Below are 26,302 nucleotides of genomic sequence, written 5' to 3' on the forward strand. Positions count from 1 at the left end.
ACTGCACAGCAACACACCTCTTGCCCCAGGGACAGAGGCTAAACTGAGTTCTTCTATCACCAGGTTCCAAAAGAGTACCCTACTGACCTTTTGCTTTATCTTTGACATTTATGGGTTGAGAAGTCTAGAAACCACCACAACTGCTGCTGATTCAGTCTCCTGAAGTCTGCTTGGACTGGTCTGTGCTGCTAGTCAGGGCCTCACCAGGTTTGGCCTGGCGTGGCTCATGTGGGACTGTGCTGGGTTCCCAGCTAGCTGTGATAGACCTTTCTTGTTGGCCTGCCTGGCTTCCTTCAGTGGGAGATTTGTTTCTCTCTTCCCTTTGTGAGTTCTATAGCTCTAAAATTTGTTTGGAGTCATTTTTTTACAGGTATTGGTGGTGGTTGGAGTGGGAGCTAAAGCATATTCCTGCTTTTACTCTGCCATCTTGGCTCCACTTCTCATTCAATTTAATTTAACACATATTTATTAATTTCCTATTGTAAAAAAGATGTTGATTTGGACATGAGGTACACAATGATTCATTGTTGATCCTCAAAGAGTTTATATTATGTCATGGAGATACAAAATATTATGATAAATAATAGACTTCACTAGAACTCATAAGAGAATCATACAATGGTCCCTGAGAAAATTTGAAGAAGATATCAAAATCTATATTTTTATATTGTATAGAAAAATTTGTACCTACAACAGGGCCTTGACAACTGAAGAGGATTTTAACAGGAAGGGTTGTGGAAAGGAGTTTATTTAGTACATACTGGTTAATCAGAGAAAATTCAGAGGGAACAAATAATATGCTAGAAATAGTAAGCACAGTCTAGTTGGGTTGGAAAATAGAATACATAAAGGACAGTAATATTAATAAAGTCTTAAAAGGCAAATTGTAGCAAAATTGTGAAGACTTAAATGAAGGAGAAATGAGTTTATATTTTTTCCTATGGATAATAAGAAGCCTGTTGAAGATTTTTTGAGCTGAGGAATTACATTTTCACTTGTGGTCATAAATCTTCAGAACAAAACATAGCTTCAAGGGAAGGTCAAAATTTTAAATACTGTTCCATTAAATATGGCTTGAAATAAGTGAGCTGCTGAAGTGAGCTTATAGCATTTTTCCTTCACAAATAATTTTATGATACTATTGACATATTTTCAAACAATTTTATCTGTACTGGGAATCTCTAAATGGCTGTTGACTCAAATTTAGAATTCACAGAGGTATCATTGTATATCTCATACATGATAATTATTGTCAACCCACTCTCAAAGAAATTGGCACTATATCAACTATTAAAAATATGTTAATATTTATGTTATGTTAATGTTTTAGAGCAATTGTGGGTTTTTTTAACTGCTGTCAAGTGTAGCCAAATTGAGTGATATTTAAAGTTTTCTAGAAGTCGAAAGATTTAGGAAATATTTTCCAGTTGGATAATTCAAAAATATTCATATATTTTTGAGAGACACAGAAGGACAAAAAGTTATAAATAAGAGAAATAATAGAGGATAATGGAGCCCCACAGTTTTCTCTATTACTCAACTAGGTCTACTTCTCCCTAAAGTAGGGGTTAAAAAACCCTTAAAAATAAAGTAATAGTCTATGAATATTGAATTGAAACCTTATTATGATAATAATTCACAATGATGTAACACTGGATCACTTATGAAGTGCTGTCCTTTTGAAAATCTTTGAAGTAAATAATTCAAGGTTTATCACCATTTTGCAGAAGAGAAAACTGAGGAAGAGGCAAGTAAAGTCACTTGCCAACCATCATGTAAGTGACTGGGTCAGGACTCAGATACAGTTCTGATTGTGAGACCAAAGCTTTTTTCAGTACACTCACTGGTTTTTATTTTAAGCTAGAATAGAAATGATGCATGTAAAAAAGATCTTGATTTGTATTAAGTGTGCAGAATTCCATTTTCAGAGATTAGATAAGAGGAGATGTTAACCAACTTATAGAATTCAACAAATTTCAATTCCACAGATATTTCTTTAGTTACTGCCATGTGTAAAGAATTATGCTCAGGTTGAGGGAGACAGAAATGTGTCCTGTCTAAAGGACTTTATGTAACAGAGTAAAGTAAAAGAGGGAGCATACACCCAAATGACTAAAATAAAACTAGAATAAGGTAATTATGTAAGAATGATAGAAACAAGATGCTAGAAAATAGATGAAGAGGAAAAAAACTACTCTTAAGGAAGCAAGCAAGACTTGCAAATAGGACAACATTTTGGCTGTCTTGAATTATGAGGAAGAATTCAAAAGATAGAATTGTGTGGGAAGGTATTTCAGGAACAGAGAGTACTATTAACAAAGCACAGAATGTGGTCATGAACTGATAAACAGTCCTAGTTGCTGAGAACATAGACTGAAGAAGAAAATTAGGCTATAAGGCTAAAATGTGCATGTGTTTGACTTTTATTTACAAATTTTGTTTTGACCCAGAGTATAGAAACCCATTTTACTCACAGGTATAACTTCTCCCCACAAGTGTAATCCCTTCCACCTGATACAAAGACAATTAGGGCACAGTATCAGCTCTCCTGAAAGTTCCCCATAAGAAAAGGCTACAATATCTACCCAAATTGGCAATGCTCTATAATAAATGTGATATATATATATATGTATATACATACATATATATACACATACATACACACACACACACATATACGTGGAGAGAGAGAGAGAGAGAGAGAGAGACAGAAACAGAGATACAGAGACAGGGAATCAGCCCTCTAAAAGTAACTCCTTGTTGCCTCTTGGTTCAAATATAATTTCCTAGGTTTGATATATAAAAAGCCTGGATCCAGTCTATCTTTGCAGATTATCAAACATTACTTTCACTCATTTACCTTTGTATTATAGCCAAACTGTCTTACTTGCTATTTCCTATGTAGGCCTTTAGATTACCTGTCTCTGTGCCTTTGCATAGGATATAACTCATGCCAAGAATGTCTTTCTTCCTCATTTCCAATTCTTCAGGTCCCTAGTTTCCTGTGATACTTAAAGTATTACCTCCTTAATGATTAACATACACCTAATTATACCCAGCATTCAAACCCCATTCCCAGTCCTTTCCACCCAATTCCTTTTCCCATCCACCTTAATTCTCCTAACCTGAAGTCCTAAGCTATTATTATCTTACTCCTTTTATTAAGTCCTCTATAGTATCTTGTCTATGGGCAACATTTGCCTTAATCTTAAATCTTTTCCTAACCCACTCTTTCCTTCTCCTATTAATCACTAAAACCTGGATCCCCTCTGATGACAGTCTCCCTGGGCTAGCTTTCCAGTAGTGGCCATGCTTTTACTCATTTCTCTTGGCGTATTGATCAAGGCAAGGGATATTGAATAATATTCTCTCCCTGCGGTCACTTCTAAGTGCTCCCACTACTTCCATTACTGTTCAACGTCTCCTTGGAGTTTCATAAAATCTGCATCTTCCATCAATCAAAATCCTAACAGCTTTTGACTACTGTCCTCCAGGCCCCTCCTCCTCTTCATTAAATAAGTTTTGTACCCGACTCACAGTTTGTCTTTCCTCCCCAACTCCTGCCCTCATTCTTGAGGACTTCAGAACACCTATTGATTCTTCCTCAGACATATTTACCTGTAAATTCCTCAGTCTACTCACTTCTTATGGCCTACTTTTCTACTCCACCTCAACCACACACAAAAGCAAATATATTCTTGATCTTGCTGTCCCCCATAATTTCAACATCCCTGTTTAATAATTCTGAAATTCTCTTATTTGACCATAATCTACTGCTTTTATACTTATGCGTTTCATTACTAAACTTCACTCTTTGCACAAACAGTACTCATCAATCTCTCCATTCATCAGTTAACTTCTAGGCCATCACCTCTGCACTAGCCAGTCTCTCCTATTTTCCCCTTCTTGACCCCTTGGGGATAGAGTTTAAACTTTCACTGGCTCTTTTCCCTCTGAACCTTTATCACATTACCAGTTGTACCCTGCCAAGCAAGTTTTGAATGATGCTTTTCTCGGTTTTCTACAAATATCCCTGTCTCCCCCATGCTCAAAAATACCTCACGTGGTACTTTTTCCATCACCAACCATTCTCTCTCTTTTCTGATGTTTGTAGCTAATTTACTAAAAAGGCCATTTACATTAGGGACCTCCACTCTCCTCTCACTTCCTTTTTAATCCTTTGTAATCTGACTTCAAGCTTCATCATCCTACTGAAACTATTCTCTCCAAAGTCACCAATGAACTCACAATTGCCAATTTTTTTCCCCCTCAATCCTCATTCTTTTAGACCATCATGTAGCCTTCGACACTACTTATCATTTTCTTCTTGATATTCTCTTCTCTCGAGGTATTTGGGACACCACTCCTTCCTGGTTCTTCTGTCAGATTTTTATTGCTTCTCAATTTCCTTTGCTGAATTCTCATCAAGTTCCTGCCCTCTATGGATGACCTACAAAGCTTTCTCTGGGGTGCTCTTCTCTTCCCCCACTGTATTACTTCATTTGTGAATTCATCTGCTCTTGTAAATTCTTTTGCTGATAATTCTGAAATCTATTTTCCCCTATTCTCTGTGTTGACCTCCAGTATCACGTCTCTGTTTTTCAGACATCTTGACCTGGATGACTAGTAGTCGTAATAAATTTACCATGTCCAAAACTGAATCCAATTTCCTTCTCTCTTTACCATTCCTCTCTTCCAGATGTCTTTGTTTCAGTCAATAGTGCTTACGTCCTACCAGTCCCTTAGGCTCACATCATCCTTAACCCCACACTACCTCTCCCACACTTAATATACAATATATTGCAAAGTATTGTCAATTTTATCTTTACATCTCTCCAATGTCACCCACTTCCCCCTGTGATAATACTACCACTCTGGTGCAGAAACTCTTTACTACATACTTGGACCAGTGCAATAGCTTTCTGATGAGTCTGCCTGCAACAAGTCTTTCCCCATTTCAGTTCATCTTCCACTGAACCACCAAAGCAATTTCTTAAAATTTTTAGTCCAGTGACTATCATATCCAAGATAAATACCAAATCCTCTGTTTGACTTTCAAAGTCTTTCATAACCTAGCCCCCATTCCCCTTCCCAGTCTTTCTACTCCCTGCTCCCTACGATGTACTTTTTCATCTAATGTCACTGGCCTCCTTACTGTTTCACAAACAAGATACTTCATCCTTCATTTCCATTAATTTTTCTGAGTGACTCTCATGCGTAGAATCCACTTCCTACCCATCTGCCCCTCCTGGTTCCCCTGGTTTCCCTTTATTTGCAGTTAAAATACCACCTTCTACAAGAAGCTTTTCCCAGTCTTTCTTACTTATAGCCTCTTCCTTCTATTATTTCCTATTTATGTTGTATAGATAGATCTTGCTTGTCCATATCTGTTTGCTTGTTCTTTACCCCATTAGATTGCAAGCCCCTTAAGGTCAGTAACTGTCTTTTGACTCTTTGTGTATCTGCAGAACATAGCACAGTATCTGGCACATAGTAAGAACTTTCTAAATGTTTTTTGACTGACAATAGCAGATGTCTAATATATATATATATGTATTCAATGAATTTATGAAGTGAAATTAATAACTTATTTATATGTTTATATTGTTTATGCTTCTTTTAAAGCATGACCTCTAAAGTATGATAGGGCTATTTTGTCAGTATCTCTTCAAGCAGCAACACATAGAAAAAGAACAGTAAATCTCTGATCATTAAAACTATTTTCCTGGGGTCAGCTGTATTAAATGAAAAGACAGAAGGTTAGCACTCCCCTTGATAAGGATGAAAGAGGTCCTAGTGACTTTTAAAGTACATATATACAGTCAAGGCATTGCTACCTACTATATGGCATCTAACCATGCTTTGGGGTATGTAGGGTATTCAAAGAGAACTAGAACCTCTAGTGTGAGGGCTTACCACGCCCTTTCCAGGATTGTTGTAACAATAACTGCACTTGGTGTACTCAGGATGACTGCTAATACAGGTTCTTTGATCTGCTTTCCTAAAGGAAAGCCACTTTAAAGGCGTCAACAATCTTACTTTAATAAAACATATATATCCATTTAGTTTAGGGAAAAGTCAGCACCCTGAACTTCAGAGAAAATACAAACAGAAATTATAAGCAGAAATTTCAAGCATAGAAAATAGTTGAAATCAAAAGACAGGGCTTCTGACTGAAAAATTAGTACAGATCAAGAGATCCAACTGTCTGACCATAGCAATACATACATAGTTACCAGAAATAGAAGCACCAACATTTGGGTTTTCAAAGTTGAGGGCTGGGGGGGCTCTTTAAAGGTTACCCAGAGTCTTACCAAATCACAGTAACATTCTTCCAATGAGTAAGCCCAAGGCAAAATGCTAATCTTAGAGTATATATAGACTTGTCAGAATCAGAGAACATCACAACCCTTTAGACCCAGTACCTAATTAGAAATTAGCAAAAGGTGTGGGCATTCCTACAAAACAAACCTCCCCTAATCAAGCTTCCCTTAATGGGCTCCACATGAGACCTGTTAATGGATGGGGAAGATCTTTAACTTCCATTAATATTACAATTGCTCATCCACCTTTGCTGTCTACCTGGCACTCAACTCTTACCTGTGACTCCAAGAGGCAGCCACACCCAGTTAAGTTGCCTCTGAAGATAGGCCAAACCAGGTTGAGGGTAAACAACTGACCTCAAGCACATTCTTGAGTTGGGGGAAGGGGTGTGTCTACCTCAACCTCTGGAAGTCTTCCCCAACCTTCCCCCTTCCCCCAACCCCAGTCATGGAATTCAGCAGACGAGAACAAGTTGTTCCAAAGGCCACGAAGGAAGCTGAAGCAGGCAGTATAGAGCGCTTACAATTGGTCAGACACTGAAGACAACAATGTCAAAGTCATCGACCCCATCCCAGATAACTGCTAGTAACCTTGATTTGGCCTTCTGTGACACTAGAAGAGAGAGTAAGACTGATGAGGCAACTCTGCCTCACTTAAATCCAATTCATACATGAATTAAGACATCACTCCATGTCATTGGTCCTTTTCAAAAATGAAGGAAAAATCACACCTGGATTTAGCTGATATATCTATGCCTAAAAGCAGTACAATGAAAAGGAAATTTTATAAGCAAGATGATCCAATAGTTGTTGTTTTTCCTCCCAAAAATTATGAGTTAAGGAGGCACTGATAAGATGTATGCCAATACACTTTGTAGTGACATGAATTTTCATTCTTTTTGAGTTATCACTTTTGTATGGTTAATGTATTTAATAGTAACAACAAGGGTGGAGCCAAGATGGCAGAATGGAAGAAATAACTTTCTAAGCTCCTCCATGAATCCTGTCACTAAACTTTAAAAAGTGAACTTGGACAGATTTGAGAGTGGCAGAATCCACTGGGAGATGGAGCATGGCAGAATCCAGCCCAGGAAAGTGCCCACATGGGTCTGGGCAAGGGGAGCATGGAGCACACAGGGGCTGCACCAGCATGGACTAGAGAGCAGACTAGAGCCAAGTGAGAAGGAGCCCCAGCCAGCAGAATCACCCACCCCAAGGGCAACTGGCAGCAGTCTCGGCAGCACAGGAGGGAGGATCTGTCAGAGCTGGGTAAGAGAAAGCTCAGGGCCTACAGCAGAGAGAGCAGCTTCTCCAGGGGCTATCAGCCCACAGCTTGGAAGCTTAAAAACCATCTACCTGATTTTCCAGAAGCCAAGAAAGCAAAGTAAACTCTAGCTGCTCTGATTCCCCCTCCCTGACCTAGAAAACCCACAGATAAATGTCCCACCCAGAGATAAATGTCCCACCCAGAGTAAAATCCTGAAATAGTGAAAACAGCCTTAGGAACCAAGGAGAAAGAGGTAAGAGTAGTAGAGAAGTAGGATTCTGAAGTGAAGGGTAGGAGGGGTCCCAACAAGGTGGGAAAGGTCCCCACCTCATATGACCAGCAAGAGCTCCCAAACCCCAGGGTGGTGGAGCCAGTAAGGGCTAATAAAACAAGCCCAGGAGGACCTTAGCACCACCAGGGGACTCTGAAGAAACCAATGATGCCAGCCACCAGCTGCCTGAGCTGTAGCCCATGGATATAGAGGCAGAAATCTGAAGTGGCCAGACCACCCCTCCCTGACAAGTTACTCTGTGAGCTTCAGGTTAACTCATTGGAAACACTAAGAATCCTGGCCTTAGTCTCAGTCTAGACACCCAGAGGCTACAGCACAAAAAGTCAACAAACAGGCACTTAGCTCCCAGCCTGAGAAATTAGGAAATAGGAAAACACAATAGGAAGGAAGGAAGCTGAGAAGAAGAAGGAAAAGGCAAGAAAATTGACCAGAGCTTATTATAGCGAGAAAGAATGATCAAATACAGGGGTGGCCAGGTAGCACAGCGAGTAAGAGCACTGGCCCCAGGATCGGGATGATCTGGGGATCGAATCCAGGCTCAGACACTTAGCACCCACCCAGAAACACCTGGCCATGTAACCTTGAGCAAGTTACTTAACCCCAATTGCTTAGGGGTGGCCAGGTGGCTCAATGAGTAAGAGCAGCAGCCCCAGTGTCGGGATAACCTGGGGATCGAATCTGGGCTCAGATACTTAGCACCACACCCAGAAATACCTGGCCCTGTAACCTTGAGCAAGTTACTTAACCCCAATTGCTTTAAAAAAAAAAAAAGAATGATCAAATACAGAGGACAACATGGACTCTATACTCACACCTGAGACTACAGAAGGAAATATGATCTTATCTCAAGCCCAAAAAGCATTCTTGGAAGAGCTCAAGAAAGATTTTTAAAGCCAAATTAGATAGGTGAAAGATAAATTTAAATCTAAAGTGACCAAACTGGAAAAAAGTCTCACTGAAGAAAACAAATGCTTAAAAGGTAAAATTTGTGAACTGGGACAGGAGGTTCAAAATCTAAAAAAGGACCTTCAAAAACTAACTGAGAAAAATAATTCACTAAAAATTGAGATAAATCAAATGGAAGGTCAGGACTTTATAATGCACCAAGAGTCAATCAAGGAAAACATGAAGATTGAAAAATTAGAAGAACGTGTACAATACTTCACTGGAATAACAACTGACCTGGAGTACAGATCCAGGAGAGATAACCTGAGAATTATTTGTCTACCAGAAAGCCATGATGAAAAAAACCTGCCTGGAGAGCATCCTCCAAGAGCTTGTCAAAGAAAACTGCCCTGAAGTCCTAGAATCAGAAGGTAAAATAGTTATCTAAATAATTCACTGGACTCCTGTTGAAAGAGATCCCAAATGAAAACTCCAAGAAATATAGTAGCCAAATTCCAGAATTACAAGATTAAGGAGAAAATACTGCAAGCAGTAAAAAAGAAACAATTCAAATATTGTGTAACTACAGTCAGCATTACACAGGACCTAGCAGCTTCTACATTAAAAGATAGGAGGGGTTGGAATTTGATATTTTGTAAGGCAAAAGAGCTAGGACTGAAACTACCCAGCAACACTGAGCATAATCTTTCAGGCAAGGAGATGGTCATTTCATGAAATAAGGGACTTCTAGAATTTCCTGATGAAAAATCCAAAGCTCAATGGAAAATTTGATCTCCAATTACAAGACTCAAGAAAGACATAAAAAGGTAAACAAGGAAAACACACACTCACATACACACACACATGCACACTCATGCACACATGCACATAACTTGGGGTACAATAAGAGCAAACTGTTTACATACCTATATGAGAAGCTAATGCCTGTCAATATTGAAATTTATATGATTATTATGACCTTTAAAATGTAGATATAGATAGATAGATAGATAGATAGATAGATAGATAGATAGATAGATAGATGGATAGATAGATAGATAGATGGTGTGGGTATAAATGAACTAATCTAATGATAAAAAAGAACTTATTAATGGGTAAAAAGAGGTTGTAGTGGGAGAAAAGGAAATGATGAGGCAGAAAAAGGTGAATTATGCCATATGAAGAGGCATAAAAACATACTATGGTAGAGGGGAAGGAGAGAGGAAGATGATCATTGTTTGAACATTATTTTCATTGATTATGGCTCAAAGAGGGAGCAACATAATCAGTTAAGACTGCAACATGAAAAGACACAAAAACTCATTATAATAGAGGGAAAGGAGGGAGGGAGAGGAGCACTGTATGAAATTTACTCTCATTGGTTTGGGGTCAAAGAGGGAATAACTTACTCCGATAAGTACAAAAATCCATTGTGCCCTATAGGCAGTAGGATGGGTAAGTGGGGATAAGAAAGGGGGGGTTAAAAGGGAGGGAAATGGTAGTAAGGAGAAAAGGTATGTAAAGAAGGGGTGGTGATGGAGGGAATACTGAGGTATGAGGTGGTCCGAAGGAAAACCTTTATGGAGTGGAAGGGAGAAGGAAGAAACAAAAACATAAACATGGAAGGCAATAGGATGCAGGGACAGACAGAAAGTAATAATTACTGTGAATGTGAATGGGATGAACTCTCCCATAAAACAGAGGTGGATAGCAGAGTGGATTAAAAACCATAATCCTACAATATACTATCTACAAGAAACACATTTGAAACAAGGGGGTACACACAGTGTAAAGGTAAAAGACTGGAGTAGAGTATATTATGCTTCACCGAAAGTAAAAAAAAAAAAAGATAGCAATCCTTATCTCAGATAAAGAAAAAAATAGATCTAATTAAAAGAAATAAGGAAGGAAACTACATCCTGCTAAAAGGCACCATTGAGAATGAAGCAATATTATTACTTAACATATATGCACCAAGGGGTATAGCATTCAAATTCCTAGAGGAGAAATTAAGGGAATTAAAGGAAGAAATAGATAGCAAAACTATACTAGTGGGGAACCTTAATCTCCCCCTCTATAAACTTGATGAATCTAACCTCAAAATAAACAAGAAAGAAGTTAAGGAGGCAAATACAAAATATCTCCTGTCATTCAACTGCATTAAATATTTAAATAATCTATTGCTAAATTCTAATTACAGATTTTAGTTTTATTATAAGACAATTGTAATATATTGTTTGTGTTTGGCCATATTGAGGGACTTCATTGTTGTAGTGAAATTCTTAGGGAGAATCTCCTTTTACCAATGTACAGCAGCAACTATTGCTCAAGTCTTAGAAAATTGCCTGGGTCACTGAGAGGTTGTGACCTTGTCCAGGTCACATAAACAATATTTGTTATAGAAGGTATTTGAATGAAGATCTTCCTTATTCTAATACTGATTCTTTGTCCAATTTGCTGTCTAAAATTTTTTCATAATACTCCATTATACTTGCTAGAGAGAGGGAGAGAGTGTGTGTAAAAATCTAACCACAAGGTAGCCTGCAAAGATAAAATTTCATATCTAGAATTGTTTTTATTTTGCTTTTTGGAGGGCAATTGGGGTTAAGTGAGTTGCTAAGGTCACATGGCTACTTTTTGTGTGTTTTAAGTGTCTGAGGCTGGATTTTAACTCGAGTCCTCCTAACTCCAGGGCCAGTGCTCTATTCACTGTGCCACCTAGCTGTACCTCATATCTAGAATATTGGCAACAATAAGATGGATGATCCAAAAGATGGAAGGATGAACACTGGGTATACAACAATAAATTTCCAGGTCAAGAAAAAGCAGAACATTTTAATTACTTTGTTTTCCTTGCACAATATATGCAGATATGCCCTTTTTTTGAATGAGAAACCTGAGGACCAGAGAGGTTAAATTTCTTGCCTGGGGTCACAAAGCTGACAGATACCAGAGCCTGAATTTGCTCCTAGACCTAGCCTAATTTTTCTGTTCTTTCTAATACACCACATACAGCCAATGTCCTATTATTCTAGGACTAAATTTACATGAGTAAAACAAATCGTGGGGGAAAGAAAGGATAAAGCTAACTACTCATAGTCAAAGTCTAAAGTGAGGCACACAATAAGCAGTGACAGTGCAAGACTTTGTATGTCCACGTACTGAGCAATTAATATCTAGTATTTCCTTTGTTACTCACACATAAACTGAACATCAGGAGAAAGATGACAAGAACCAAGTCATTTGCTGGTGAAAAAAGATCTAGAATTCAGATAAATGTTACATTATTGATGTGTCCTGTTGACAAAATTATCCAGAGGTTGTGTGTGTTTGTATGTGTGCGTGTGTGTGTGCGTGTGTGTGTGTGTGTTTAATGCTTTATCTCTCCCCTCTTACTCCCTAATTTTGGCAGAAGCCATGTGAATGAAATATAAAAATATCCATTGTATTAAGCTATTTTCAGTTACAAAGACATGAATTGACTTTTTGGTTTGTTTTCACATACTTATTAGAGCCAACAAACTAGGACTTCTAAGTATGTTCTTTGGGGGTTATTTTTTTTTAATTTTCCATTCTTCTGCTGAAGTGATGAACCAGTAATGTGCCTTGAATTTATAAGCAGGAGCTTTGTCTAGTATAAATTTTGATGGTAATTGTATTAGTTTTCCCTGGGTGCCCTTCTCTATTTATAGAAAACCATGAATATCACGTGCTATGTCACATGATGTGCAATTGGTGCTATTGATTGGCAATATTCCCTCTGGAGGTCTAGTCATTCTCTTATTTGCCATCTGCTATTCACAGTGAGAAGATGGGTACAACTGAATGACACAATTTTGCTTCCCAAAAGCTCTCCAGAATACGTTATATTTTGATAAGTTTTCACAGATGGAATAATTATCTTTATATAGCCAAGAAGAGGTCATAGAGAAGAAATTTTCTCATTAGATTCAGTTTCAATCTGTACATGTCCGCAGATTATAATATTCCTCATCCCTTAAATCATAATTAGTCTTTTTTGAAAACAATTGTTTCAAGTCACACTGGATCATTTTCAACCTATATATGGCCATGCAATATCATGTATTACTTCAACCATGACAGTGTTTATTTGTCATAGTCACTTAGCTATGCCTGAAAAAAAGTAATGATTTTCTAGGCAATTGAAAAATGTGTTGTACATGTACATTGGGGACGATGTATCCTAAGCAGCTGATGCAAAGATATTCCATGAGGTTTTATATTCAACACAAGAATAGGGTTTAATTTCAAATTCGGGAAAACAAATTAGTCTTAGTTATGCTATCAAGAGTCTTCAGCACTCTTTATTATTTTTCTTCCTGCATGTCAAATAAAAAAATATAACAATGTGATACCAAGGTTATAAAGTTTTTTTCTAATAATGAAAGGCTTCAAAACTTTTCTACAAAAAAGTAGAATCATGTTATAAATGATTAATAGTTGAAGTTTGTTAAAAAAATTTATGTATTCTATATTTGTAAAAAATATTTATTATTACTACATATAATAAACTTTCTTAATAGATAAAAGTTTAAAATATACATTAGTTAACTTTTTTCCGTGTTTTCTTTCCCCCACAAAATTCTGAAATTGTATTACTACAGATTTGCATGTGTATATGGTGCATAGTTTACATAAAGTATATGCATTAAATTATGTGAATATATATGTTGTTCTATGTAAATATATGTATATATAATAGTAATGTAATTTAAAGTTTCCCCTGTATTGGCTTGGTTTTTGGTTTGATTGTGTTAAAACCCAGAGCTTGTGAATCCCACTTGTGGGATGGACTTGTTGACGTGAAAAGAGAGTGCTGAACTGGGAGTAGCTGGTGACATAGATTTGTAGAGACACAAGAGAGAGGCAGAAGAACTTTTTGGAAGCAGCACCTTTGGAGGCAGAGAGAGACTGAGAGAATTTCTGAGGGCCACTTTGAATTGCCCAGGACTTTTGAGACCTGCCACCCAGAGCTGCCAAGGACTGAGGAGACATGGCTGTTTTGCTGGTACTTTGTCTGTCTGTTTTGATGTTGTTTTGCCAGATTTGTCCACTGGTGAAGGGAAATCCTGTTGTTGCAGAAGTCTGGGAACCTTTCTGTTGGTTCAGAGCTCTTGAGACTGTCCTGCGGACAGAGAGTGAATACTGTCCACTGGTGAAGGACAGTGCTGTTGTTGCAGAGGTTCTGAAACCTTGCTGTTGGTTCCAAAGCCCTGAAGAAGGATTTTCTTGTTGTATGCTTACAGAAATCCTGGATGAGGGTTTTGCTAATGTTTTCAGGGGTCCTAGGACTGTTTTGTCGACAGAGAATGAATTAATGAAGAGACTGGCAATGTATCTTGTGGCCTTGCTAACCTTTTCTCCCCAGGAAAAAGATTGCTGAGAACTTGCCTTGTGTCAAGATGAAGAAAAGACCTCCATTTGGGTATTAAGTGCTGCGCTTAAACTTGTTGTAACTCTGGGGTAGATTCAATAGTGATCCAGGGGTGGGGAACTTTTGACCTTTTTGTGTTCTATGATTGAACAAATGAATGTACTTTACTTATGATTGGAAAGTAATCTCCATTTGAGAAGAGGCCTTTTGTGATGGACTAAATGAAGGTACAGCCTAGGGGTGGAGTAGTATTTAGAATAGGGACTTTGTAATTGATTGAATGAATGTAAGGTCCTGGGGTGGGGGAGTACTTGGACATTATTCAATCACGCTTAGTAAATGCTGTATTTTGAATGATGTCATATTTTGATCTTCTCTGTACTTAATTTGTCACTGAATAAAATGGAGAGCACCTATGCTGGTATTTTGAACCTTGGGAAGTTGACTTTCCTTGGCATTACATTACAGTATACCCTTATATGTGTGCATAAGATAACACAGACATATACATATGTAGACATATGTATTAATTATTTTAGGATTTCACAGCTGACTATAACTATTTCACAGCTGACTATAAACATCAATGTTTCTTGAGGTGTGAAGAACAGTTCTCTATAGCAAATATCTCCACTCTTATTGGCTACAACTATGGCACATACATATACATATATGTGTGTGTGTGCATGTGTGCATGTCTGTCTGTCTGTGTGCACATATATTTGTGATGTGAAAATATTTAATAGGTTTCAGTATGTTGTCTAGAAAACCTAGCTTTACCTGCCAGTTTTTTTGTGTTCAAGATTCAGTAAAACCTGTAATATAATTAAAGGGATCTCACACTAGGATAATGTAATAACTACAGTGATGATGGTTTATTATTTTTTACAATGATAATTGTAATAAAAATAATATAAACATCCAGCATCTAAAAGCATTAAGGTTTACAAAGTGCATGACACATTGTATTTAATTTAATCCTCACAATAACCCTGGGAGACTGGTGCTATTATTAGAGACAGCTAGGTACCACAGTGTATAGAGTGCTAGGCTTGGAGTCAAGATAGCCTGAGTTCAAACTCGTGTAACCCTGGGAAAGTTCACATCTGTTTCCTTCAGTTTCCTCATCACTAAGATGGGGATAATAATAACACCTACCTCCTAGGGTTAATGCGAGAATCAAGTAAGGTCATAAGTATATTGTCTGGCATATAGTAGGCAGTATCTAAATGTTAGTTATCATTTTAAATTATCCTTTTTTATCATATGAGAAAGTTTTTACATGAGTATCAGTTGTTACTCTATTACCTGAAGGAATCTTATTCCTGGTGGCTTTGTAGAATCTGGAATCAGTACTGAGCAAGAGAATGCAAAACAGAAGACCAGGACCCCTTCACAACTCCTGGAACATCTCACCAGGGAGATGAGATAGATCTTACAGAAGGATAGTCTAGTCAAATATTGTATCTAAGCTCTCCATCACAGAAATATGTGCCAGTGATTTTTTTGATAGAACAATATTTTATTAAAAACAAACACTTGAAAATATTCAGTATTTAATTCAGATCAATGTGTTCCAATATGCTATCAGAAATAGTTAAATCTCTCACACCAATTTGAAGTATATTAGAATATCTCTCAAGAACTCTGCTGAATTTACATGAAAAAATTGATGATATGAGTCAACATCAATCAATAAACTTATGATATGAGTCCAGTACTTTAACCAACAATGACTAGTTCATCACTGGTAGATTCATACACTGTAATCTCAAGGTTGAGTGGTACTGGCCTTTTTCTGATTCTGCCATATGCATCACATTTTGCCCCATCACAAGGACAGTAATAACCAACAAAATCTTCTGCATTTGCAATGAGTACAGAACCAAGATGCGTGCAGACACCTATCAGTATGACCTATCCCGTTTTCTTTTTGCAGTCTAAATCGTGAACATCAAATAAAGTGATAGAATTTAAGTTAAAACATGGGGTACACAGAATTTGTGGTTCCACTATCTCCTTAATAAAAGAAAAAGAAAAATATCACTAATTTTATCTGTTTCAAGAAAGGAAAGGACATTTTGAGTCTCATAGGAGTTATTTTAGATTAGAATGGTTGCTGAGAAGTAGAGAGAATTTTACATAATGGACAATATGTATATAGATAATAAGCAAGGATGTATTGTAACTGCATGTTTCTATATTTCTTGTACTATTCTTGCTGGAAAGGAAAAACAAAACAATCTCTGGAAATATTATTGGCAAGTCCAATTGAATATTTTAATCATGGCTAGGGCTACCATAAGAGTTTAGGCAATAAAATCTGTAGGAGTTTAGTTCAGGCATATATACTTCTTAGCATTACACTTTAATAAGGGGCAGCTGAAGTAGACAAAAATTTTACCTTCTGTTTGGTAAATGCCATACCATTAAACACTGAGGTCACTAAGGTATATTGATAACATGATATTCTTATCAATAGTAGTCTAGAATCCTAGCTATAACGCTTACTGTCTTGGTGTCTCTGATAAATCATTTAATCCTTCAGCCTCCATTTCCTGATTTAGAAAACATATTATATTTTTTGTCTTAAAATATTATTCTTAATAAACCTCAAAACCCTATATGTATATGATGATGATTATTATTACCTAGAGTATGACCAAGATAATGGTGTGGAGGTTACACTTTGAATATACACTTAAAAATAGTCTTGGCCATATTGCCTGAGAGAAAAGAGTCAAAGGCTACATCATAATAAAGGAAAAAGAGATACTGGAAAAACAGTCTCACAAAAACATAATTTCTTAGGATATTCCAAACTCCTAGCCTTTACCATGTTACCCTCTGACCCATTTTCTTAAGAAAAAAAAGAGTTGAATAGAAAATTTGACATTCAGATACAAGAAGCAAGAGAAGCTTGAGAAGGTAAACAGGGAAATCATAAGGAACTTATCAAAGTTGAACTACTTAAATTCCTACATAGAAAAGTGATAAATGTAACTTATGAAACTTTTCTCAGTATGAGAATAGTTGGAGGGAATAGAAATGTGTGTATACATAAATTTATATATATATATATATGTGTGTGTGTGTGTGTATGTGTGTGTGTATATGTATAAATACATATATATGCCTATATAGGAGTGTATGTGGGCATATAAATACATATGTGAGTGTGTGTATATATGTCTACAGGTATACATAGACAGAAGGCAAAGGACCATTTGCATAAGAAGGGATGATACTTTAAAGGTGAAATTAAGAGGTGAGAGAGGAATATAGTGGGAAGAGATGGGGAGAGACAAAATGGGATAAATTGTCCCATATAGAAGAGGTAAGGGAAAATTGTTTCAATGGAGGGGAAGAACAGGAGGGCAAAAGGGAGTGAGTCAACCTTGTTCTCATTGAATTTGCCTTGGGGAAGGAATGGCATACACACTGGGTAGGGTATCTCACCCTATAGGAGAGTACAAAGGAAGGGGAGGAATGGGGGGATGATGGATGGGAGGGCAGGCTGTGTGGGAGGGAAGTTGGAAGCACCCACTTTTGAAGAGGGACAGGATCAGGTAGAGGGTAGAGCAGGTGGGGTTGTGATAGGATGGTGGGAAATATGGTCAGTCTTTTACAATATATCCACTATGGAAATGTTTTGCATAGCTACACATGTACAACCTATTTTGAATTGCTTATCTTCCCAGTGAGTGTGGGTGACAAGGGAGGAAGGGAAAGAATCTGTAATGCAAAGTTTTAAAATAAAATATTTAAAAATATATGTACACATTATTATTATTATTATTATTTTACATGTAGCTGGGAAATGAGATATACACGCACTGGGGCACAGAGATCCACCGTGCCCTACTGGAAAGTTGAAGGGCGAATGGGGGAAGATTTGGGAGAGAGAAGATAGGGGGAGGGGATATTCATTAGGATGGTGTTTTGGGGGTGGTGGCTAGGGAAAATTGGGGAGAAAATTTATAGCTCAAAATCTTGTGGAAATGAATGATGTAAACTGAAAAATTTTTAAAAAAAGAGAAAATTTCTCCATTATTCCTTGAGTGACTTACAATTTTGGTTTAAGAAGTTGTATACTATGTTAATTCATTAGAATTGGAGAACCTGATTTTGATTCTTGAATCTGCTGTTTAACATCTTTGTGCCTCTGATTAAAAAAATAGTAACTAGTATTTCTGTAGTGCCTGAAATTTTGCAAACTGCTTGGCTTTTGCTATCTCAGTTGATCTCAGAAATCCTGGGAGGCAGATGATGTCATTATCTCCATTTCATAGATAAGGAAACTGAGACCAAATGTGCTTACCCAGAGTCACACAAACAGAAGTTTTGGAAGCAGAATGGGAATTCAAGTCTTCCTGACTCTATGTCTATATCCACAATACCACATAGCTACTAGGCAAGTAACAACATTTATTTAATGCAGAGTTTTCATCTGTAAAATGAAGGGATTGAAACAATGTTCTCAAAGTTTCTTTCGAGGTCTAAATAATATAATCCTATGAGCTACAGTGCAGTGCAGATTTCTGTGTATATGTGTGCATGTACACACATATACACAGATGTATTCTAAATATTTTATACATTGACCATTTGCATTAACAGAATCATATAGTAGATGATCTGATTCTTTTAACAAATCTATACCTACATGTTAGCTATTATATCATGTGAATATGCAGACTACAAATGGGTAACATGGAAAGAGAAAAGGCAGTCTCTCAGTGGGGCCTTGAAAACTGTTTAAAATTGATGTAGAAACAGCTGGAGAATGAGAGATACAAGGAAGCATTTGGTACTAACTCAGGATTAAATTGTCTCCAGAAGTGCTAGACTTTTGACGACTCTGGGTAAGAATGTGCTATAGTAATGGCCTTGGAAAAATGCTGCAATGTTAAAACATCAATAGCTATGTAAGAGGAACTGCACCACAGAAGTTATAATCAACACAGAGAAATCAACATCAAGATATCATAGTGGAGGGTTATCACTGGACCAATATGAAATCCACAGGCCCAGAAATCACATTTACTGTTTTTTCTGTTTGTTTGTTTCTTTTAACAAAACGGCAGCTCATTAGATAGCTATACCAGGCAAATGGTGCTAAGTTTGCTCTATGTTTCCATAAGTCCAATGAATTCTGCTCCATAGAGAGAAGGAAAAATGGACAAATGATTTTTGCATGACTTTGACCATCCACTTACACCCTCTAGGTTCAGGGGAAAAGAACAACAAAAACCACCACAACTCTCTGTTGTAACATTTAAGTAGACTCAGGCAAAATAAATTGACATTTTTGGCTCATCTGAAAATACATGTGTCAATTTGCACCTCTAGTCACTAAATCACCAATTACCTTTATGCCAAGAAATAGGAAACATGCTGCAATATGCTTCCGAAGTCACAACTGGTCTTTGTATATGGATGAAATTTCCCTTCTTTCAAAATTGTTTACATGATTGTAGTCATTGTATGTATTTTTCTCCTACTTCTGCTCACTTTGCTTTGAATCAACCCATACAAGCCTTTCTGTTATTGTTCAGTTATTTCAGTCATGTTAGACTATTTGTGATAACATTAGGGGTTTTCATGACAGAAATAGTGTTGTGGTTTGCCATTTCCTTCTTTGATTAATTTTTTAGATGAAGAAACTGAGGTAAAAGGGTTAAGTGACTTGACCAGGGTCACACATCTAGCATGTATGTGGGGCCATATTTGAATTCAAAATGATGAGGCTTTTTGGCTCCGGGCACTCTGTCCACTGCAATTCTACATCTTTTTAGTTCATCTTTTTTTGTTGCTATTTATGGTACATTCACATAACAATTTATTCAGCCATTTTATTTGAACATCCATTTTCTTTTCAACACTTTTTTAACATTAAGTGATGCTATATTGTTTTTATACATATATTCTTACGTTGACCTATCTGCTGAATGTGCCTAGTAAAGGTTTTACTGGGTCAAAAAAGGTATACATAGTTTAGCAGCTTCTAAAAATTAGAAATTGTATTCCAGAATAGTTGTTCCAATTTGTAGCTCCACCAGAAAAGTACTAATGTGCCTGTACTACCACAATCTTATGAACTGTTTTCATTTTTGTCATTAAGATGAGTGAATATCACATTTGTTTTAATTTGCATTTCTCTTACTACTCCAGGTTTGGCACTCTTTTATATTGTGTTTGATCACTTTCACTTCTTTTGAAGACCGCATGTATTATGTAGCCATTTCTCAATTGCCTCTTCCTTAAATATCTGCTACAAATACATATATAATATAGTTTATATGTGCACACATGTAACTTGCATGTATTTATATTAAATGAGTATGTGAATATATAATACATATGACATTTATGTGAGATATTTGCTGGAAAGATTTTATTGTTTTCCATAGTAAATAGTTTTCCTTCTAATTCTAATTGCATTGATGTTGCTTGTACAAAAATATTTTCAATTTTATGCAATTTCTTCCATTTTAAATTTGTGTACAAAATATCCTTCCATACTTAGGACATTTATCCACTTGGAGTGGAGGGAGTGGATCATGGTATCTATTGTAGCACAGTAGATGAAGTTCTGGACTTGTAGTCAGTGAGATCTGGATTCAGATGCTGACTCAGACACTTATTAGTTGTGCGACCCAAGACAAGTCATTTAAAGTCTCTGTTTCTTCATGTATAAAATGGGAATAATAAGTGCATCTAGCTCATTGGATTGTTTTGAGCATCAAATAAGATAACATATAATAAGAACTTGGCAGAATTTAAAGTACCATATAATACTATTCATGAATAATATTAAGGTGTTACTCCAAATCTAATTTCATATAGTTCATGTCCTTGAATTTATCAGACATAGTAATACTGTGGGCAAGTTCTTCTGGATCTTGCTTAACCAATCTTTTTCACTGAACAAAGTTTCAAAGTTTCTATTTTTTGATCAGTACCAAATAGTTTTATGATTACTGCTTTCTAGTAGAGTTTATTCCTTTTTTTTTTTCGGAATTTCCCTTGAGAAATTTACCCTTTCCATTCCAGCTGAATTTTTTCCCCAATTCTATAAAGTAACATGTTGGCAATTTAATTATAATGACACTGTACATTGACTCTGACACTGTGATGTTATTGTGGTCCTCTCTGAGTATGAAAAACAACAACAATAATAACATTCTACAAATAATTCAGGCAGAATTGTCCAGAATTTTTTCCTCTCCCCTATTATGTCTGTGATTAGAGGCAGTGTGCAACAGTGGAAATAGCTATGAATTAAAATCATAGTGGGCTCAAGATCAAATCCCAGTTGAGTCACAGTAACTGAGGTAGTTTGACTAGATAATTCCTGAGTTCCCTTACAGATCTATAACTATGATCCTATTAAATATGACTCTGTAATTATTATAATCCACTAGAACATCTGTTTCACCTTACTGAGAAGTGATTCATCAAATCATTCCTAATTTACTTACCTTTGTGTCTTGTCACCATTTGGAAAACTGGAACTATTTCATAGGACTCCCTAGCCAGTTATTGTTCATAGCAATGGTACTTCATGGCAATCACATGTATTCTTTATAGCTGGACCTACAGGCACAGATGCATCATTGTAATAAGTTGAAATTATTTCTGGACTATGTTAAGAAAGATTAAATCAGATTCCACACAAGGATATGAATATAATATTAGACATGCTAAGGTCCAGTTAAAAAAAATGCAGATTGTCAATTATATTCTGGACAAACTACTGTCTGTAATATGTAATTTGACTTATTTTAAGTGATTAGCCAAGCAGACTTTAAAAAATAACCTTTGTTTTGTTTTTTGCCTTTTATTTGGAGGGCAATTGGGGTTAAGTGACTTGCCCAAGGTTCCATGCCTAGTTTTTGTGTTAAGAGTCTGAGGCTAGATTTGAACTCAGGTCCTCCTGACTCCAGGGCCAGTGCTGTATTCACTGTGCCACTTAGCCACCCCCAACAACCTTTATTTCATGCATATTTCAGTATTAAAAAATAACTTAGATTCTGTTCAGCATTTTAAAAAGAATTACATACCTTGTTCTTTCTTTGTTTCATTGCTTTCTTTCTATCTAGTTTTTGTTTTTGTTTGTTGCTATTGTAATTAAATCCATTTCATTATATTTTAATTTTTTGAAACTTGCCAAGCTAAAAATAGTATAAACGGTAACTCACAATTTGTCCATATACATGATTAACCAATATTGCCCAGGGTCATCTCCCAATGACCAAAAAGCAAAAACTAATTATTTTATTATTTCATATTCTGAAGTAAATGTTATCCATATATATATAATTAAATCTCATTTGTATCTCCTTATACTGACTAGGGCATTTGCTGCTTAAGTATAAGCATGTATAGGGATTTGCTCCTAAACTCTACACCATTGCACTCTCTAAAGAATTGTCTAAATATCTTGGCATACTTGTTAAGACTCTCTGCAATATGACCCTCCCCTCTTTGTGAACCTTAGCTCATAATATTTCCTTGAATATACTTTATATACCAATAAATTTGGACTGTTCACTGAAATGTTTTGTGACTTCCTGCCTCCGTGCCATTCTTTATGCTCTTCTTTCCACTTAGGGTAGGTGCCCCATTAAGACAAGGTGTCCCAAAACACTTAGGGCAGTTTTAAACTTTAACCTCTATTAAAACTATTTATTATGGATAGTTCTTGGATAGCTCTGGATAGATATCTATGGTTAACTCATAATAAAATTTGACAACAAGATTCTTTTTGAAACTGGTCATAACAGATCCAATACTACACCTGCTTCCTTGTGATGAATATGATTTAATCTTTCCTAGGTAGTACAGAAATAATTAAGTTTAATAGCTTAAAGTGGCCCTTGGGCTATTGCAACATCTTGTATAGCCCATAAAGGTTCACAAAATGCTGTACAAATGATAACTCAATTTATCCTTATAACAACCCTGGGAAATAGTACATGCTATTATTGTTGATATTTTGCAAGTTAGGAAATGTAGGCAAACAAATTAAAAGACTTGTCCATTGTCACCCACTAGTAAGTGTCCAAAGTAGGTCTTGGATTCAAGTGTTCCTGGCTCTAGGTCCAGTGCTCTCCTGGCTGCTTCTAGAATGTCTTACCCCTATGTTTCCCATTTGAAAAGCATAATCATCATTCAAAGGTCAACTTCAAGTCTTTATTCTCCATGATGTATTACTTGAACATTCCTAAAGTAATCCATTCTGCCTTTAGATTTCAATAGGTAGTTTATAATCTCTTTAACTCATATTGCTATAGTTATTATTTTAAAAAATCACTCCCCCCCCAATAACACAGTATGCTACTTTGAGCATTGTAAATGCACCATCAAATGTAAGTTGAATACTAAAGGAATGTCTGTGGGAACAAAGTCTGTGAAAAAGAACCTTGGAAGTAAAATCAATACCAGGTGTTTCTTATATCAAAATGCTTTAGCCATTTCATTTAAGGAGGTTAAACTTTTAAGACTGGCATCCAAATGTGATTATAAAGAAATTAAACTAATCCCACAGGACACAAACACACATGCAAAAATTCAGTATTGTTGCAAACTTATACAAAAATAAGTTGAAATTATTTGGACATTTGAACCAGAATTTCAGAATCAGATTTGATCTGAGAGTCATTTAATTGTATCCCTGCCTGAATTGTGGACCTCTTGCTTTAAAGAAGAAAAATAAAGGCAGGTGATTACCTAGACCTTGAACACTGTCCTTGAATCCCACTAGTGAAAGTGAGTTTCTTAGTTACTGAGATAACCCATTCCATTTTTGAACCAATGTTAGAAAACTTTCTCCATGGTCAAAGAAAATGAGAAGCCATCCATCTAGTAGCCCAAACTACTCTTCAAGAACTACCAATATCCCTTTATTCCCTCTGGAAGGAAAACATGTTCTTACTTTGGCAAACTCCTTCGTAATTTGTCTCTACCTTATTCTTAGAGTTTCATTGTGTATTACTTCAGATCGTCTCTGTTCTATCAAACTGAAATATGAAATCCCCATACAGAGCATTGAATCTCCTCCTTCCTGGCTTTTGCAGAAGGTGTCTTCAAAGCCTGGAATACACTCCTTCCAAATCTCTACCTCTTAGAACTTTTAACTTGATTCAAGGTTCAGCTCATATGTCATCTCTGTGAAATAAATGTATTTGCTGATTTCTTTAGCTGTTAGTGATCTCTCTGTTCCTGGAATTTAGCATGTATGTATTTTCTCTCTATATTTTACTCCTGCCTATGCCCAGATAGATGTAAATTCTTTGAGAATAAGGAAAATTTTTGACTTTGTATCCCCAGTGCCTATTCTAGTGACTTGTGAATAATGGGTGCTTAATAAATCTGTCAGGTTTGATTAGACCTACTCTAGGAATGCTTTTAAAATGTTCAACCCTAAATTGAAGTGTGCTTCAAAAATAACTGAGACAGTTAACACTTTTACATACATATGTAGCCATGGACTTTTATAGGGTGTTGTTATTAGAGTTTTATAGAACTTGTTTCCAGGTTTTGTGCCCATCATTGTTTTTGAGGCATCAGTCATTTGAGAAACTCATATGTGGCCTTTAGATGTTATCTTAAGCTTTTTATAATTACCTTTTAATTATACCTTCAATTTGTTCCTCAGTTAACAGCTTATTAAAATTTAACAAATTTATACTTTAAGAATTTCAAGGATATCTCGGGAAACATTTTAAGAATAAAAATTGTGACTACACTGTTGATGAAATATTTCAGAACCTTGTAAACTGCCTATTTGGAGTATATGATGTATGGTTTTCACATGCCTAAAGTTTGTAATGTATGATTGTAAACCTTGCTAATGTCTGAGTGACAAGGACTGTTAATAAGGGTAAAATAGCGAAAACAGATAGTTATATGTGGACTAATGTCAGTGTTAGTATAAGAGAATAGAATACAAATGACAAAATTCCTAGGTGAAAATATTTTGAATATTTTGAATAAGTTTTAAAGGTCATTTAGTGCTTTATATTAGAGATGAGGAAGCTGTCTCAGAGAGTTTAAGTAGTGTGATGTTTGTGCTCCTTCTAATTCTTTTGGCTCCATATCTAGAACTCTGTCTAATGCATGAAATAAGTAAGTAGGAACTGATGTGATATAAATAGTGCTTCAAAGTCTGGAAAATACTTTCCTTTCATCTATCCTCAAAACAGTGCCATGAGATAAGACCATATGCTTAATATATTTCTGTTGGACACAGAATTCCAAGGTGAGTAATTGTCATCCTTTCCTAAAACTTTAAAAGAACAGATTATATTTTGTAACCAGTGTTGGTTCTATTCTAATTTGTTTTATACCATAAAATTTGATGTTGTCGTATTAAGCATTGGAGTTAAGTAACTTGCTCAAGGTTACATGGCCAGTTATTTCTGGGTGTGGTGCTGAGTATCTAAGTCCCAACACTGGAGCCGGTGCTCTTACTTGCTGTGCTACCTGCCCCTCCCAAATTAATTTTTAAAAGAAAAATATACATGTTGATTGATCTTTTGGGAAAATTTTTACTATGAAAAAGGGGCACTACTAGCATAAAGCAAAAGAAAATATGGCATGATGAATGTGAAAAATGAATTGTGTAAATAGCCTGTAATTTTTAACTGAATGTTTTTCCCTAAGAAATCTATAACTGAATTGGAGCTGTTGAATCCATCATATACATATATACATATGTGTGCGTGTGTGTGTCTACCTTTATTAAGTAAACCAGCATATTTGAAATTAAACTGATTAAATTTTCAGTAAGTCAGATTTTATTAAGCATCTTTTCTGTACCAGGCATTGTACTAAGTGCTAGTGATGCCCAACACCACCCTTCCCCCAAAACAAAAAAAAAATCAGTTCTTGTTCTCAACATTGTATCATGCTTGAGACAGGCTGAAAGAAGTGGACACAAAAAATGTTCATCCAGAATATATATCTGGAAGTACTTGGATTACGTCTGATTTCTTACTCTTCAGTTTAAGCAATGACAGGATATTATGAAATAATATAGTATAGTGTATAGGATGCCATGTCATATCTCATCATACCATGCTATGCCATGACATATTTGTTGCCTTGTGTTGTTTTATTACGTGTTACCTTAT

The 26,302-nt window shown here is 36.2% G+C and overlaps 1 protein-coding gene and 1 non-coding gene across 4 annotated transcripts in view; both read left to right on the plus strand.

The window, feature by feature from the left end:
• CDH19 (cadherin 19) overlaps positions 1–26,302 on the plus strand; it is a 156,437-nt gene that overhangs the window by 31,750 nt on the left and 98,385 nt on the right. Inside the window, exon 2 of one of the 3 annotated variants that reach the window (XM_069099583.1) lies at positions 25,373–25,428. The exons of the other annotated variants lie outside the window; for them this stretch is intronic. The gene's annotated coding sequence lies outside the window, so the exon portion shown is untranslated. The remainder of the gene's footprint in view (positions 1–25,372; positions 25,429–26,302) is intronic. 3 annotated transcript variants of the gene reach the window in all.
• On the plus strand, positions 5,738–5,864 carry LOC138170763 (U6atac minor spliceosomal RNA). The gene has a single exon (XR_011170739.1). It is a non-coding gene; the product is annotated as a U6atac minor spliceosomal RNA (small nuclear RNA).

The sequence above is a fragment of the Petaurus breviceps genome, unplaced genomic scaffold (assembly GCF_028583685.1).
Source record: "Petaurus breviceps papuanus isolate PSGF00001 unplaced genomic scaffold, PetGlider_PUasm1.0 38, whole genome shotgun sequence".
NCBI lineage: Eukaryota > Metazoa > Chordata > Mammalia > Diprotodontia > Petauridae > Petaurus > Petaurus breviceps.